Raw genomic sequence first — 19,486 nt, forward strand, 5'->3', positions numbered from 1 at the left:
AATCAGAACTGGCTTTGACAAGCACTGTGGCATTTGGACAAGAACAAACTGGGAGGAGGGTAGAGAGAATAGTTCAACAAGGAATGAATGGAAACCCAAAATCTCTGTAAATGTTTATGAAAATTAATAAAATATAGAAAAAAAAAGAATAAAGCATGATGCAATTCCTAGGAAATTACTGTCACTATAAATCCTGCGTCTGTAACGTTGATGTTAAGATCAGTCACATACAGGTAGTTTTGTTCTTTTCCTCTTCTCCTCCCCTTTGTTTTTCGAAATGAAGCTGCCTAATTAAAATCTCTCTTAGCTGTATATGCATAATTAGTCTTGGGAGACATTATCTAAAGAGAGAATGCCATTACTATTACTACTCTACCTTTTAAACTCCAGTCTAAGTGTTTCTCAAAAGAATGTCATATGTCTTATAGCTGCAAGTTGGACTAGTCTCATCTCTGCAATTACCCCTAAAAGCAGATGTCATAAAAAGTCCTTTGCCTCCGTAAGTACACTGTGAGTTTTTGTAAAAGAAGATTTACTTTCAATTAGGCTTCATTTAGCCTACCACTAACAGGATTTTATTATACCCAAGTATGTCATCACTCACCTTCTCTGGAAGGATACTAGGACAGCAGGCCTGTCATTCTTTCTTTCTCTCTGTGTTTATCGTCCATATTACACAGCTAATACTTAGGACATTGTCACAACACTATCTGCTGGAGTAGAAACCTGATTTGATCCCCTTCCCTTCGGTTAACATGATGTCTATTTATCAAGAAGAATCTTTATTAGAGTGTCACATTGCGCCAAATCCCCAGGATGCTGTCCCAATCAACAAACCAGATCTGCTTAAACCCCTGATTTGTTCAGAGTAAATCACATGAAGTAACCTAAGAAATAAGAGTCATTCCAAAAACTTTTCCACTAGAATTTTTCACAGAATGCAAAGATGTTTCTAAACAGTAGGCATAATAAGCCTGTGATGGCTGGCAGACATCTTGTCATGTAACAGAAACAAGACTTGTTATTGTTACGTGCCATCGAGTCGCTTATGATTCTTACCGACCCTATGTACAACAGCCCTAAGCCCTGATCTATCTTGCCAATCACACTGTCTCTGACACACTCATCCCCATTTCCCCAGTCACTGAATCAATCCACCTCACAGAGGGTCTTCCCCTCCTGCGCTGTCCCTCCACCCTCCCAAGCATGATGTCCATCTCCAAGGACCAGTCCCTCCTGGCAACATGTCCAAAGTATGTCAGATGAAGCCTCAGAATCCTTGCCTCCAAGGAGCAGCCCGGTTTAACTCTCTCCTGGATGAATTTGTTTGTTTTCTTAGCAGTCCATGGTACACTCAACATTCTTCTCCAGCACCACAGCTCAAAGGCATCAATTCTCCTTCTATCCTCCTTAGTCATTGTCCCACTCTCTGATGCATAACAAGTGATTGCAAAGACCATGGCCTGTATCAGGCACACCTTAGTCTCCAGAGTGACACCATTGCTTTTCAGTACTTTGGAGAGGTCCCTAACAGCAGACACTCCCATCACAATATGTCTTTTATTTTCCTGGCTACTGGTGCCAAGAGTGTTGACTGTGGAGCCAAGCAAACAAAAGCTGTTAACAATCTCAATCTCTTCACCATCCATCCTGATGTTGCCAATTGTGAGTCCAGTGGTGAGAATCTTTGTCTTTTTGATATTGAGCTTCAAGTCATATTGAAGGCTGCAGTCCTTGACCCTCTGCAGCAGGTGCTTCAGGTCCTCTTCAGTTTCAGCAAGCAGGGTTGTGTCATCTGCATAACGTAGATTATTGATAAATCTTCCACCAATCCTGACAAGACTTACCCAAAGAATAAAGCAAACAAATAAAACAGAATGATGGACTCAGAACCAAGACAATTCCCGAGATGCCAGAATACGGCATTCTTAAAGCCAGCAGGCCTTGACTTCCTTTCAGCATGAATCAATAAATTCCTCCCTTCCTTTTAATTTATCTAATGGATTATTGTCACTTGTGATTAAAGTATCCTATTGAGCATTGGTCTTTAGAGAGGAAATGTACATGAATAGTAAAGTTAATGTTCAATCCACAGACGTAACTACAGTGAGTGGGATACAATCAGTGAGGATGGTGAACAAAGGCCCACACACACTCGTGGCTGTTGAAGCAGAAGAATCAAAGCCTGTATTACAACCTGCAATGTCATTTTTACCTACCTTCATTTTCTTTTCATGGAAACTGACCTTGATTTCTCTTGGATAATATTTTTTTTTCACCCATAACCGGGGTGATACAAGTGTAGCAATATGATTTCTTTATTTTCAGATACTTTGGGAAGATTACTTTTTAAGTTCTCAAATTAATTAAACCAAACTATACTCCCACTTATACAAATCTGCCATTTTGAACATTTTTTTTAAAAAACCTTGACAAGTTTTTGAAGTAATGCATTTTGATGATCTCAAAATATTCTATTATGTAGGTAAGACATTATTTAATACCTGCTGGCATGGAGACACATTTAGGTAATTTCTTTGTTATAAGTAACATTACAATGAAAATCTTTATAAATAAATATTTGTGTATTCTCCTTTCTTACTTGTTTCCATTAATTATGTAAAATATGGCTCGTGTTTAAAAAATTGAGATACTTAAAAATCAAACTTCTGAGGAAAAAGTTTCACAGCAAATTCTAAAATAGTTTTCATGATACTTCTAACAAACCCCCAATTTTAAGGCAAACGTAGAACTCTAGCATGCAGCTTAGTTAAGGCAATTTTATGTATTCTTTCTCATGTACCTGGAGCATCTGATGGAAATATCTCTTAAGATCAAATTTCACATTGTTATAAATGTTCACAAAAATTCCACAATCTGATTTTTTTATCAAGTCATTTAATAAAAGTTGTTGTTGTTGTTGTTGTTATGTGCCACCAACTTGCCTGCAACTCACAGTGACATTATGTACAATAGCCCTAAACCCTGTTCTACCCTGTGCCAATCTTAGTGTCTGTGACACACATATCCCTATTACCCAGTCACTGAATCAATCCAGCTCACCGAGGGTCTTCCTCTCCTGTGCTGTCCCTCCACCCTCCCAAGCATGACATCCCTCTCCAAGACAGATCCTTCCTTGCAACTTGTCCAAAATATGTCAGACAAAGCTTCAGAATCCTTGCCTCCAAGGAGCAGCCTGGTTTAACCCTCTCCAGGACAAACCTGTTTGTTCTCTTGGCAGTCTATGGTATATTCAATACCCTTCTCCAGCACCACAGCTCAAAGGCATCAATTCTCCTTCCATCATGCCTAGTCATTGTCCAGCTCTCTGATGCATAGCAAATGACTGCAAAGACCACGGCCTGTATCAGGCACAGCTTGATCTCCAGACTGACATCATTGCTTTTCAGTATTTTGGAGAGGTCTCTGACAGGAGACTTCCCCAATGCAATTTGTATAATTTACCAAGTAATTTGACAATAACTTAAAGATGTCAAGAATTTCATTTTGCTTGGATCCACAATCAATCCCCTTGAAGATAGCAGCCAAGGAATCAAGTCATAGTCATCCCTCAAATCTATTGCCAACAATCTTTTGGAAGTGGTAAGCAAGGATCTACATTTAAAGACTAAGGAGTGCCAGGCCCAATTCACAATATTTTTAATGGCTCATGTATGTCAAAGTCAGACAAGGAATAAGAAAGACCAAAGAAGAATCCATGCCTGTGAATTGTGGTGATGATGAAGAGTATTAAATACACATGGGCTGTCAAAGAGTAAACTTCTGTTTTAGCAGAAGTGCAGCCAAAGAGCTCCTTAGAAGCAAGGATGGTGAGACATTGGCATACGATCAAAGGGTCCGGTCCCTAGAAATGGACATGATGCTCATAAAGGGGTAGGATCAGAGAGGAAGAGGAAGACTCACAGTGAGCTTCTTGGCATAGTGGTCTCGGCAATGGGTTTAAGCACAGCAGAGATTGTGGGGACGGCATAGGAACAAGCAAGGCTTCAATCTATAAGGCAGAGAGTCCTGAGCCAGAGTCAACCTGGTATCACCTAATAATAACAGTGAAACGAATGTGTGCACATTTAATCTCATTTCAAGTAAAGTAACTGAGGCTCAGATTTATGTTTCAGAAAAATAGACAACAAACTTCATCCTTCCTTTTGAACCAAAACTGAGTATTTACAGAGTTAATTCTTGGAGGAATTTTTAAAATCCAGGCTAAAATTATTTAAAAATAATTTCACAATTCATGTGGTAGAAAGAACCCTAGGTGATGAGCCATGGTTACTTGAAATTTGCATTGGTTTAGCCACTATTCAATAGTTAATTGGCAACTGTATCACTTGCCTGTCCTTGATTCCACCATCTAAAATCAAGGTTGAGGGACCTTTAATCCTCTTCCAGCTCTTGAAATAGATGAGCTCAAGACATTCTAATGTGTTCCAACTCAAATTGACTGGTTTATGCTGTACATAGGGTCGCTATGGGTCTCAGGCAACTCGACAGACCATAACAACAACATGTTTTACAGTTGAGGTTTCCCATAATTCCTTGACATTATAATCTTTCATTAAAATTACTTAATTCATATTCACTGTGAGGTTTGCTGTTTCCAATGTCTGAGGGGGAAAAAAATTTGCTTTTCAGAGTCTCCCGCTGGATCCTTGATGCCTTTTGAATTTCTGTTTCCAAATCATAATTCTCAGGTCAGACTAGTAGCTTTGCCATTTCTGCCTATGTGTGTGTAAAACAGATCATATGGTAAAGCTCAGAGATGATTCTCCTAGGAAAATGGGCGGATACTTTCTCAAGCAATAGTCCCTTTTCCTCGTGTTCTAGTCAAACTTCCCAGGGTACTCATCTGTACATGACATTAGAATAAAGGCTAATAGGAAGTTATCCCAGACTGCATAGACATCTCTCTGTATTCGAAGAAATGAAAACTGGTGCCATTATACATTTAAGTGAGAAAACAGAAATTCTCTTGCAGTGCATTGAACAGGACACATTACACAACCACCAGCCCCACGTTGGCCCTAGGTCAGTCAGCGTGGCTTAAAATCATAAAAGGTTTGCAACAGGATTGAGTCCTTTCACCAGTCCTAAACTTGGCAGAGCCAGATGTCTGGGATTTTAAAAGTAAAAGTATGTGATTTTCCTCCTTAGAGAAATGAATATTTAACATCCAAAATGTTGTCAGATGATTATGACATTTCTGGTTGATGTTTTCTAATATCTCAATGTGAGAATTTATCGATTGCCTTTTCTTCTTTCAGTTTAAGATCAATCCAGTAGGAAAAGGATGAATCACTTCTATGTTGCTGGTTTAGGTGAAAGAATAAGCTCTCCAGGGGGTCCTCACTGATACACCAGGGAGGGTGATGAGTGTTGTTATCACCCACAGGGAATAGAAGACCTGATTCTCAACTCAGCATTTTATGACATCTTTCAGGCAAAGGAATTGATGCACCACATTATACCCAAGCAAGGGTAGAAGTCTGACGCCCTATTTAACTGCTACCAGTCTGAGTGATGGAAGGACTAGTTTATTCTATGATGCTTAGCTAGAGTACAGTGGTTATTGTCTAGAAAGTTTTCTGTTTTACTGAGTTTTACCCTTCCTGGACCTCTAGCTACAAAGAGCAGACTTCTGTTGGAGCTTTCTTTATCTGGCCTTGAGTATTTCTGAATTGTAGTCTTCTTCAGTTCCTCCTCTGAAATATATAAAGAAAAACCTAAGCAACGTACCCATAATCCTTAGCTAGTCTTCCCTTTTCACTTTACTCCTCAGTGTCAATCTTTAACATAAAGTGTCCTGAGCTCTTCATTGAACTTAAAGGCAACAATGTTGTAGTTGTTTGGTGCTGTCGCGTCGAGTACAACTCATATCAACTCTACGAACAAAAGATCTGAACCCTGTTCTATCGTGTGCCATCCTCACCCTTCCTGACACACAAAAGCCCATTGCAGCATCACCATGTCAATCCACCTGGTTGAGGGTCATCTTCCTGTCCTTCGCTGACCCTCCACCCTTCTCAGCATCATGTCCTTCTCCAAGGAATACCCCTTCTAATGACATGGCCAAAGTATGCGAGGCTAAGCCTCATCATTCTTGCTTGCAAAGAGCAATCTGTCTACACCCTCCCAAGACATATCTCTTAATTCTCTTGGCTGTCCATGGGATGTTCACTGCTCTTCTCCAACATCACAACTTCTACAACAGCACAGCTCAAAGGTATCAATTCTTTTTCTATCATCCTTATTCTTTGTCCAGCTTTCAGAGGCATAGCAAGTAATCAGAAAGATCATGTCCTGAATCAGATGTACCTTAGTCCTGAAATTGACATCATTATTGCTCAATAATTTGAAAAGACCTGTAATTACAAATTTTTCCAGTGCAATGCATCTCCTTATTTCGTGACTGCTGTCACCAAGGGTGTTAATTATGGTTCCAAGCAAGATGAAGCTGTTGGCAGTTACAATCTCTTCACCATTCATCATGATGCTGTCTATTGGTCTAGTGGCAAGAATCTTTGTATTTTTTACATTAAGATGCAATCCATACCATAGGTTGTAATCTTTGATATTTTGGAACAGGTGCTTAAAGTCCTCCTCACTTTCAGCAAGAATCTGAATAACGCAGGTTGTAGATGAGTTTCCCTCCAATTCTGATGCCACACTCCTCAGAGAGTTCAGCTTCTCAGATAATTTGTTCAGCATACCAATTGAATACATATACAGAGAGAATACAACCCTGACACTCTTCTCAATTTTAAATCATGCAGCGTCTCCCTGCTGTTCACACAACAGCCTCCTGGTCCAGGTATAGGGGAGGAATGTGAAAAAAATATACCTGCTCTTGTTGTTGTTGTTGTTGTTGTTGTTATGTGCCATTGATTTGCCTGTGATCCATAGAGATGCTATGTACAACTGTTAATTCTGTGTTCCTGGGAATACACTGATAAATTTTTAAGCCTATAAAGTAATCTAATAGACTATGGCAATTAAAAAACAATATCTTTAATATCACATGCAAGCAAAATATTGATGAAGATCACCCTAAAATGGATACAGCAGTACATTGAAAGAGAACTACCAGAACTTCAAATTGCGTTTAAAAGAGGACATGACACTAGGAATATTACTGCTGACTGAAGAGGGATTTTGGATGAAACTCAAGAATACCAGGAGAACGTCCAATTGTGTTTTATTGATTATCTAAAAGCTTTTGACTGTTTGAATCACAAACTATGGCTAATATTGAGAAGAATGGGAAAGCCTATGCCTAGACCAAGAATCATTTGCCTGAATACAGCAGGGGGTCACTGTATGATTTAAAATTAAGAAAGGTGTGTGTCAGAACTCCACCTCTATTCAATCTGTATTACACACAAACAAATTGATAAGCTGGACTCTGAAGAAAAATGTGGCATCAGGAGCAGAGAAAGACTCATCAACAGCCTACATAAGACAGATGATATAACCTTGCTTACTAAAAGTGAGAAGGATTTGACATGGTTGTTTCAGAAGCTCAAAGACTACAGCCTTCAACCTGGATCACATCTCAACATCAAGAAAACAAAAATCCTCATACCTGGACCAATAGGCAACCTCAGGATAGATGGAGAAAAGATTGAAACTGTCAACAACTTCATTTTACTAAATGCATAAAAAAAAATCAAAAGACCTATTTCATTTGGAAAGTCTGCTGTGAGGGACCTCACCAAGGTACTGAGGAGCTAAGGTGCTTCTAATTCAAGCTGTAGTCATGTCTTATACATCTGAAAGCTGGACAATAAATAAGGATAACAAAAGAAAAATTGATGCTTTGGAGCTGTGGTGTTAGATAAGAGTACTAAATATTCATGGACTTTCAAAAGAACAAACAGATATACCTTGGAGATACATATGGAGAATGTGCAGCCAGAATGTTCCTTGGAGACAAAGATGGTGAAGATTCCTTTGAGCATCTTGCTAGAAGCTGATATTCTTTGGAAAAGAATTTGATGCTAGGAAATATGGAAGGTCAGTGAAAGAAAGGAAGACTCTCAACTAGATGGATTGACACATTGACTGCCCAATAGGTTCAAGTGTTTCAGAGATGATGAGTATGGTGCAAAATAGGACAGGGTTTAGACCTGTTGTTCACAGGGTTACTATGAGTTAGTTGTACTTCACTTGATGACACATAGAAACAATAAAAACAGCTCCATATTTATGGAACTACTTTGATGCATTTTATGCCTCAAAACCCCATTTTTCAAAGCACTTTATAAACAAAGGTGAAGAAGAGCAGTCATTACAAGACAAGAATTCTTTTTAAAACTCACTGATGAGGATTTTCCACTCGTCCAGCCCCAGTCCATCAACGATTTAGGTTTTTCTCTCTTCTTTCTCTTCCCTTTTCACAGATCCTTTCTCTTTCATTTACAACAGCATAAACTGTCTTCTCACCTTTTTCTGAAGTCTCAGGGAAGCTTATTGTGTGTCTGCCATGTGTCCATTTCTGCAGAAGGTGTCCAGCTGACATCTCCCTTCAGATCTGAGCAGAGGTTTCAAAAGTTGTCAGACATTTTTCCCTGTTATTTATTAAGTAACCCTGACTGCTTTATGGAGAAAGTCACAAGTTATGATTAATCTAGACTCATTTCACATTATCCTCTAAAATAATTTCATTTTAGAAGAGGGCACTGTTACCAGCAAGTCAAAATCATCTGAAGAAAAGTGGCAGCAGATGAGATAAAGGGCTGTGAATTTGTACTCAATGTCTTTTCCTAAATTATATCATTGAACTAATGGAGTGAAATTTTAAATGATACATCTTGTGCTGAACGTAATGGCTATCATTACCCTTTGATTTCTTTGGGACACATTGCCATCAAGTCTAAACTGACTCATAATAGACCCTTCATCAAGTTTTCAGAAGCTGTAAATTGAGTGAGAGGAGAGTGCTCGTCTTTCTCCCATTGACCATCTAGTAGATTTTAACTTCCTGCCTTTGGGTTGGTAGAGAAACTCTATATCCAGTAAAGCATCAGGGCATCTATGCATCCATTCAAATATATAAAATCACATTGTAGATATCTATATTAGAGGGTTAGGGTTAGGTTGTTGTTGTTATATGCCGTCAAGTTGCCTGAAACTCATAGCAACCTCATGTACAACAGCTCTGAACACTGCTCTATCTTTAGCCAACTTTATTATGTCTGACACGCCTACCCTCATTACCCTAGTCACTGAGTCAATTCATCTCATTGAGTGTCTTCCTCTCTTGTGCTGTCCCTCCACCTTCCCAAGCATGACGTCCCACTCCAAGGAGTGATCCTTCCATGCAACATGCCCAAAGTATGTCAGACAGAGCTTCAGAATCCTTGGCTCTAAGAACCAGCCTGCTATCACTCTCTCCAAGATGAACCTGTTTGTTTTCATAGCAGATGGTATATTTAATACTCACAGATCAAAGTCATCAATTCTTTTATGAGCAAGAGCCTGTGGTGACAAAGGAAGGAGTTGAAGCTGCTCTGAAGGAACTGGCATAAAACAATGCCCCAGGAATTGACGGCATACGAATGGACATATTTCAGCAAATGGATGTTACCCAGAATGTGCTCACCAAGTAGTGTCAGGAAATCTGGAGAACAACCCAGATCCGTCTGACATCAGTAATGATATCCCTGGTGCCTAGATCCTGGCAAAAAGTAAAGAATACTGGATAATGTCTATTTTTGCTTTATTGATTATGCAAAGGATTTGACTATGTGGGTCATAACAAGTTATGGATAATATTGAGAAGGAAGAGAATCCCAGAACACTTAATTGCGCTCATGCAAAACCTGTATCTAGTCTGCAGTCAGGGACCTCTCTAAGTTATTCAGGAGCAATGATGTATGTTTGAGGACTAAGTTGTGTCTGTTTCACACCATGGTATTTCCAATCACTTGCTATCTAAGAGCTGGACAATGAATCAAAGTTACAGAAGAATTGATGCCTTTGAGTTGCTGTGTTGGAGAATAGTGCTGAATATCCCATGCTGTTGTTGTTGTTGTTGTTGTTGTTGTTGTTAAGTGCCATCGAGTCATAGGCAATTCATAGCGACCCTACGAACAAAAGTTCTGGGCACCTGTATAACTTTCATCCTTTCTCCAGGTTCATAGAGTTTCCAGAGGCAAGCTATTATGGAAGTAGATGCCAGGCAGTCAAAAATATAAACAAGTATGTCTTGGAGAAAGTACAGCCAGAGTGCTCCTTGTAAGCAAAGATGATAAAGCTTCATCTTACATACTTTAGTTATGTTGCTAGGAGAGGTTATTTCTTGGTGAGGGACATCACATTTGGAAAGGCGGTAGGTTGGCAAAAGAGAGAAAAACCCTCAGTCAGGTGGATTGACACATTGACTACTGCAATGGGCTCTAGTGTGTCAGAAAGTGTGTGGATGGCACAGAATAAAAGAGGATTCAGACCTGTTGTTCATAGGGTCGCTATCAGTGTACTCTACTTGAGGACACCTAATAACAACAGCAACATTATAGACTACAAATCTAGTGTCCACCCCAAAAATGAAACCAGAAGCTGCTTCATCAATTCAGAGCCACAGAAACTCTACAGTATAGAATATAACTGCCCCAGAGGGTTTCCAAAGCTGTACATCTTTATGGAAGCTAAGTGCCACATTTTCTGCAGAGCAGGTAGTGAGAGTAAACTACTAACTTTTGGATCGAGAGTGAAATGCTTAACCATTGTGTCACCAGGGCTCTTCTACAATCTAGCATGGCAGTGATTAAATATATTTCCTATCAGTGACCTCTCCAGAGTACTGAAGAGCCATGATGTCAATCTAGAGAGTAAGATGCACCTGATCCAGGCCATGGTCTTTGCAATTACTTGCTATGCATCAGAGAGCTGGGCAATGACCAAAGATGACAGAATAATTTATGCCTTTCAATTGGGGCTGGAGAACAGTATTGAAAATACCATGGACTGACGAAAGAACAAACGAGACCAGAAGGTTAGCATTTTCCCAAGGACAAAGTTCAGAAGACTGGAAGAGTTAAGAAGTAAAGAGGAACAGAAACGGGAAGTATAGGGAGGAATTGAGAGTGTGGTGTTACATTATGTGGACTGCAAGCAGTGTCACAAAACAAGATGTGTATAAATTCTTGAATGAAAAACACAATTTAACCCTGTAAACTCACTTAAAATGTGTTTGAATTGTTTCCTAGAAAATTGGTCTGTTCTGTAAGCTTAATCCTCTTAACAATAAAGTTTAAAACAAACTGAGCTAAAAAAGCAGTAAAATGGGATTTTAAAAATTTTTTTTAATAATAGAGAATGATAGAAGTGAATCATGGGTAGGAAAGTTCACAGACACAGGGGTGCATATGAGTTCCCACATGAAAAAGCTCTGGGTCCAGTATACTATCTTCTTTACGTTTTCAGTCTTTTCTAAATATTTTACAATAAACACTGTCAATCATAAGACAGTATAGAATAATGGTTAAGGGTGTGGATTCTAAGACTAGACTCCTAGATTCAAACTTTGACTCTGTCATAAGTTATCATATATGGAATGTTGAGAAAATGACTTTAGTTAGTTGTGCCTCCTTCTGTGTGAGGAATCCTATGTAAAAAGATCATTAGAATGCAAATTGTATTCAATATTAACAATGAATAGTTTAATATTGATAGTGTTGTAAGCATAAAATGTGTTAATAAAGTAACAGTGTCTAGCCTTTAGTTGAAGTTGTCTATTATTAATGCTGATGTCACCCTGAATTAGAATCAACTTAATGACAACTCATTTGAGTATTGCTAAGGCTTGCTTAATATTTTTAAAAAAATTTAACTATCTGACTCAGAATTTTTAGTACTACATAACAAAGAACAAAATTTAAAAAACCCTCAGATTCACTGCTATATTGAAGGTTGTAGTCTTTGATCTTCTTCTGTAAATACTTCAATTTTTTTTTCCACTTTCTGTAAGCGAGGTTGTGTCACCTGCATAATGCAGGCTGTTGAAGAATGCTCCAATGCTGATATAACATTCTTCTTCATATAGTTCAGTTTCCCAAATTATTTGCTCAGCATACAGATTGTGTAGGCATGGAGAGAGGACACAACCCCAATGTATACTTTCCCTGATTTTAAACCATACAGTATTTATTCCCTTGCTCTGTTCAGACAACTGCGTCTCATCTGTTTATAGATTTCACAGAAGCACAATTAGCATTCAGGGATTCCCATTCTTCTCAGTACTATACATCATTTGCTATGATCCACACAGTCAAATACCCTTGCATAGATAATAAAACAAGTTTTACAGTCTTTCTAATAATTTTTTCTTTCAGCTAAGGTCCATCCCACATCGACAATGATATTCCTGACATTAGAGTGGACCCTAAATGCCAGGTGAGAATCCTTATATGATCAGAAAGGAAAAGACGTGGTATTGAGACTCATGTAAAGAAGGCTGCAGAGGGTGGAGTGATGCTAGAGAGTGTTAAGGACCGTCTGAAGCCTGCAGGATGTGGAAGAGGTGCATGTAGCAGGCTCCACTCAGGGCCTCCAGAAGAAACCAACCCTGTTGACATCTTAGTTTCAGACGCTTGGCCGACTATGAGAAAATAAAGTTTAGTTGTTTCAACACACCAATTTCATGGTAATTTGTTACTGTAGTCTTTGGGATCTAGAACAGAGTCCTTACTTCCTTGGTACTTCCAAAAACATAGGTTTCCTGGTAATTGAAAACTGAACCAGGACTTAGTCCTCTATTGATTGCACCTCTTAATCTCCTTATTCTCATTATGACATCATGCTTGGGAGGATGGAGGGACAGTGCAAGAGAGGAAGACCTTCTATGAGGTGGATTGATTCAGTGATTGGGGTAATGGGGATAGATGTGTTGGAGACAGTGAGATTGGCCCAGGACAGGGCAGGGTTTAGGGCTGTTGTACGTAGGGTCGCTATGAGTCGCAGACGACTTGACGGCACATAACAACAACAACAACAACAACAATAACAACAATAAACAAGAGATACTTCGCTGTGTTTCAAGAAAGGGGAGTGAACAGAGATGGCTTGTGATATAGGAAGCAATTGGCCACTCTCTAAATTCAAAGTGTTTTCCTCTACTACATTATGCCAACAAGGATTTGAAACTTGACTGCTGTTTTCTTTTGGAAAACTTGACGTTTTAGATGCAAACGGGGGTGTGTAATCATTATTAGAACGATAATCAATGTGTTTCAAGCACCTTTGACAACTATGGTGCATCTGACTCCATCTGTAATATTTTCAAAAATTTCATCTTGCTTGGATCCACAATCAATACTCTTGGCACCGGCAGTGAGGAAACCAAAAGATGAGTTGCTTTAGGAAAGGTTACTGTAAGGGATCTCTCCAGAGTGCAAATGAGCAACCATGTTAGTCTAGAGACTACGGCATGTCTCATCCAGGCCATGGTCTTCTTTATTGCTTGCCGTGCACCAGGGAGCTGGATAGTGACTAAGGATGACAGAAGAATTTTTGTGGTGCTGGAGAAGAGTATTGCATGTACCAGGAACCACCAAGAGAAAAATAAGTCTGTCCTGGAGAGGGTCAATCTAGATTGATGCTTGGAAGCAAGGATTTTGAAACTTTGTCTCATATACTTTAGACATGTTTCCAGGAGGGACCAGTCTTTGGAGAAGAACATTATGCTTTGAAAGGTAGGGGGTCTTAGAAATGAAGACCCTGGATGGGATGGATTGATGCAGTTCAGGGGAATTATTCAGAGGGTCACTGTGAGTTAACTAGATGGCATAAAACAACAACATAGGCATGTTAAAGCTGGACAGTGAATAAGGAAAATTAAAGAATTAAAATGTTTGGGTTGTGGTATCAGTGGAGAATATGAACTATACCCCAGACTGCCAATAAGAACGACCAAATGCACATTGAAAGATATACAGCCAGATGTAACTTGGAAGCAAGAATCGACAGATCTCTTCTTACATATTTTGGATCTATTGTCATTAGACACTAGCTCTGGTAGCCCAATGGATAAGAAGTTGAGCTGCCAGCATAAAGGCAGATGGTTTGAATCCACTAGCTAATCCACAGGAGAATGACAGGTAGCCACCTTCCATGGAGAGCACAGGCTCTGGAAGCCCTCTAGAGGGCTGACTATGAGCCAGTTAACCACACAACAGAAATACGGGGTTTGGCTTTTTCTTTCAAAAATGAGGGACTATACTCTGCTGAAGGACATCATACTTGCTTAAGTAAAGGGGGGGGGGATTACAACAAAAACAAGTGCAGAAAACTCTCACAGTACGGATTAGCACAGTAGTTGCAGTAATAGGCTCAAGTGTAATAATGACTGGGATGATGGCAAAAGAGCAGGTTGTGCTTTGTTCTGTCATATGTAGGGCTGAGCTATAATTGATTTGCAGCACCTAACAACACTGCCTCCTTGGGGAAGGCCATGGTGCTGGGAAGGGTGGAGGGTTGGCAAAGGAGAGGAAGACCCTCCACCAGGTGGATTGACACGGTGACTGCTGCAATGGGCTCTGGTGTGTCAGGAAGTGTGAGGATGGCACAGGATAGAAAAGAGTTCAAATCTTTAGTTCATAGGGTTGCTATGAGTCATACTCAACTCAATGGCATCTAGCAACAACACCACCACCAGTGGTACCTGGCACATGGAAGCTACGTGACAAATGCCTACTACAAGCACCTGTTAATTTCAGGTCCTCCAGATACTATACAGTCAAATTTTAATTACAGATAAATGATTAAGTATATTTTTTTTAGTATTTGTTGTTATTTTCATTGGGTGCCAGCAAGTTGATTGTAACCCGAAGTGATTCTGTGAACCCAGATCTTAATCTAACCCTCTCCTGCACCATTACAATTATCTGTGTTGTGCTTACACCCAGTGCAGTAGTCAGAGTGCCAATCCACCTCATTTAAAGTATTATTCCTTTAGCTGACCTTCTACTATGCCCAGCATGATCTCTCTCTTCAAGGACTGATTGACCCTGAAATATGCCCAAAGTGAGTGAGACAAAGGTTTGCCATCCTTGCCTCTAAGGAGTACTCTGGTCACACATCCTTCAAGATGAATTTGTACCTTTGACAGTCCATGATATACATTATTCATTGTCCAACTTTTAGATGCATAGGAAGCAATTTAAAATATCATAGAGACCTTATTTACAACAGCCCTAAACTGTGCCCTATCCTGTGCCAATCTTACCATCTCTGGCACACCTGCCCCTGTTATTACCCCAGTGACTTAATCAATCCATCTCATCTTCCTTTCCTGAGCTGTCCTTTCACCCTCCCAAGCATGACCCTCAAGGACTGGTCCCTCTCCAAGGACTGGTCCCTCCTTGCAACATGTCCAAAGTATGTCAGAAAAAGCTTCAGAATCCTTGTCTCCAAGGAGCAGCCCAGCTTCACCCTCTCCAGGACAAACCTGTTTGTTTTCCTAGCAATCTATGGTATATTCAGTACTCTTCTCCAGCACCACAGCTCAAAGGCATCAATTCTCCTTCTATCATCTCTAGTCATTGTCTAGCTCTCCAATGCATAGCAAGTGATTGCAAAGATCATGGCCTGGATCAGGTGCACCTTAGTCACCAGACTGACATCTTTGCACATCAGCACTTTAGAGAGGTCTCTAACCACAGACTTTCCCATCGCAACACATCTTTTAATTTCCTGGCTGCTGGTGCCAAGAATGTTGACTGTGTCTGATTTAGAATTGGCAATACCAGAGCATCTCAGTCCATTAGTTCACTAGTGCCTGGATGTAGATTTTTGTACGTTCCATTTCATTTTTGACAACTTCTAATTTTCCTAGATTCATACTTGTAACATCTCATGTTTCAATTGTTAATAGATATTTCAATTGTTAATAGATTTTTGCTATTGGCATATCAACAAATTCATATTCTCCTTTGGGTAAAAGCTTTACTCCATCTATATAATAAAGATAATAATGATGTTGGTTCAAAGACTAAGGTGCCCCTAATTCAGGTCATGCTATTTTCAATCACTTGTTACATATTTAAGAGCTGGATGGTGAATAAGGATGCCAAAAGAAGAATTGATGCCTTTGAATTGGGGGGCTGGAGAAGAGTACTGTGCATCTGTCCCATGGATTACCAACATAACCAACAGATATGCCTTGGAGAAAGTGCAGCCACAGTGTTCTTTGGAAGCAAAGATGGGGAAACTTCACTTCTCACAATTGGAACATGTCGCAAGGAGGGGTTGTCCTTAGAGAAGACATCGTGCTTGGAAAGGCAGAAGGTCAGCAAAAGAGAGGAAGACAGATTGATACAGTGATTACAGCAATGAGATCAAATGTATTGGAGATTATGAGAAAGGCACAGAACAGGTTTCATAGTGTACGCATGAGTTGTACTCAATTCAATGGTACCTAACAATAATAACTACTTGTATGAAGCAGCTCTCCTGTACCAAGGGGCTGCAGAGCTTTCAGAGCAAGACTCTCCATCTATCTCTGAATAAAAAGGCCTTTGAAAAGTTTATGGGCGACGGCAGAACGTTGTTAGATACAGCGCCAGAACACAAGACCTTCAGATTGGAAGGTACTCAAAATGCAACTGGGAAACAGCTGTCTCCTCTAAGGGTATTGTTGTTGATTGCCTTCAAGTCAAGCATGACTCATAGCAACCCCGTGAACAAAAGGCCTGAAGACCCTCTACAACTATCGACATTTATCAAAGTTCATAGAGTTTCCGGAGGCATGTTATTTAGGAAGTAGATGCCACTCCTGAGTCTTAGTATGTCCCAAATATTGTATGGGACATATTTAACACTACGACACTATTTCTGTGGCAAATTTTGCAGCACCATTTCATTTTATCCTTATGATGGCTATCCACACAGGTATTACTCCCATTTTAGAAAGAGGAAAACTGGAGCTCAGTAAAAGTGATGGAAAATCATCATAAACACATCAAGTAATCAAGAACTTGGTATTTTTTAAAAGCACATATATTTTCCCCACAATAGAATATTTTTTCATCTCTATTACTTTTTTCTTTTTGCCCTAACTGCATTGCCAAAGTGCTTACCATAATAACCTAGACATTGGCTTCTGTGCATGTTGGATTATTACAACGAGTGAAGGAATAAGCAGTGATATAGATTATCTGAGCTAACCTGAAGTACACATGGATGATTCCTCACTCCTAACAGAACTTACCTTTAAATGCAAGGAATGAGGTGGAGCGAGTCACAAAGAAAAGTGTGCGATAGTTCTATCATTACTGAATACTGATGAAGTTTATATTGCCTTGCAAACAATCTTTTTTGAGGCCTTACTCTGTGTACCCAGAATCTTTCAGTGGTGTCAATAGTTAACTCATTCAGCTATTAACCAAAAGTTAGACATTTGAATCCACCTGGAGGCACCTTCCAAGGAAGCCCCAGGGATCTATTTCCGATAAATTAGCCTTTGAAAACCCAGTGAGCACCGCTGTACTTTTGACACGCTTGGGGCCTGAGAATCAGAATTGTCCCTACAGCCATGTTGTTTGTTTGTTTTTTAAAATTTTATTTTATTAATTTTAATGAACATTTACAGAGATTTTGGATTTCCATTCATTCATTGTTGCACTTTTTCCCTACCCCCACCCCCGCCGCAGTTTGTTCCTCTCTTTGAAAAGCAAAAGATAAACTTCTTCGTTGGTATACAACCCCCCACCCCTACCCCGCCCCGATTGCACTCCACTATGCAATCTCAATTTTAGATTCCTGTGATAATCATAATACGCTATCATATATTGCTTTTAAACTGTTCTCTCCCTCATCTGTTTCAGTGCAGTAAACATAATCTATCCAGTTTTTCTCAGTCTTACCCCAACCCCGATGTCAGTCCCATTCTACAACAGTGGCACTATGCAGTATTTGTCTTTTTGTCACGGAGATATTTCACTCAGCATAATGTCCTTCAGGGTCACCCGTTTTGAATACTATTTCATGAGTTCCTTGTTTTTCAATGCAGCGTAGTATTCCATTGTGTGAATATACCACAGTTTCTCTATCTAGTCATTTGTTGTTGGGCATTTAGGCTGTTCCCAACTCCTTGGTATTGTGAACAAAGCCACGATGAACATGGATATGCATATATCTGCTTGGATGTTGGTTATGATCTCTTTAGGGTATATTCCCAGTAGTGGAATTTCTGGGTCGAATGGTATCTCTATTTGCAACTTTTTGAGAAAGCACCACACCACTTTCCACAGGGGTTGCACCATTTTACACTTCAACAATGAATAAGGGTTCCAGTTTCTCCACAACCTCGCCAGCATGTGTTGCTTGCTGTTTCATTAAATTTTGCTATTCTTATTGGGGTGAGATGATATCTCATAGTTGTTTTGATTTGCATCTCTCTTAGAGCTAGGGATTTTGAACATTTCTTCATGTGCTTGTTGGCCATCTGAATGTCTTCTTTGGTGAAGTGTCTGTTCATATCCTGTGGCCATTTTTCTATTGGATTATTTACCTTTATCTTGTTGTGGTTCTCAAATATTTTTTCAACTGCTGTGTTCTTATAATTCCACTCAGAGCGTTTAAATAAAGGTTTGGAGATATGTTTGGTATATCATTATTGTTGGTGTGTGTCCTCATGTTGCAACTGACCCACAGCTGACCCTCCAATGGGTTTTCAGAGGCAGTAAAACACACAGGAGGAGAGTGCCCATCTTTCTCCCATATTACAGCTGGTGAATTTAAAGCACATATCTTTGTCTTGGTTGTGTAATTCCTCACCACTAAGCCACCAGAGCTTCCTAACATTAAGATATTAAAATAAAAATCCAGATCTTTTAAAATATTCTGTATCCCCAATTACCACCTACATATCAGCATCTTCGCCAAAGAAAGAAAAGAGGAAATAAAGTTTCTACTAAGTACTGATTATTAATAGATCACTGAGGTAAAGTTTAGATTGTCTATATCAGGGTTATAATAACTATCCAGATAATAAGCCATGTCAGGGTTATGATAACTACCCAGAGTTGGCTCTGGTAACTACAATATTTAATAGAAAGGAGAATTTTAAAATTCACCTTTGAATGGCCTTCTTTTAAGGGCAGGTTGATTTAAAAGCAGAGAATTCTGATGGTGTAGTCTGCAGGGAGTTGTCTGCTAACCCAGAGGCCAGACGTTCTGGGGGTTCAGATCCTCCAGCAATTTTGAAGGAGAAATACATACAGTCTCCTCCCATGTGATTTAAAGCCTCCAAACACTTTCTGGAGAGTCAGCTCTGAATCGGTTCCAGCTTGATGGCAATGAGATGGCAATGTAAAAGCATTCTTTACAGACCTGGGTGTCAAGAATACTAATTTCTTACTTTTCTACAGTAAGAAAACTCCAAGAGAACTGAGAGAACCATACTCTACACAATCTTGAGCCCTTTGTGGTCTCTTGATAACTCCAATGTCTTATTTAGCAAGGGGATACA

This window comes from Elephantulus edwardii, unplaced genomic scaffold (genome assembly GCF_000299155.1).
Source record: "Elephantulus edwardii isolate Elephantulus edwardi_28Jun2011 unplaced genomic scaffold, EleEdw1.0 scaffold00039, whole genome shotgun sequence".
NCBI lineage: Eukaryota > Metazoa > Chordata > Mammalia > Macroscelidea > Macroscelididae > Elephantulus > Elephantulus edwardii.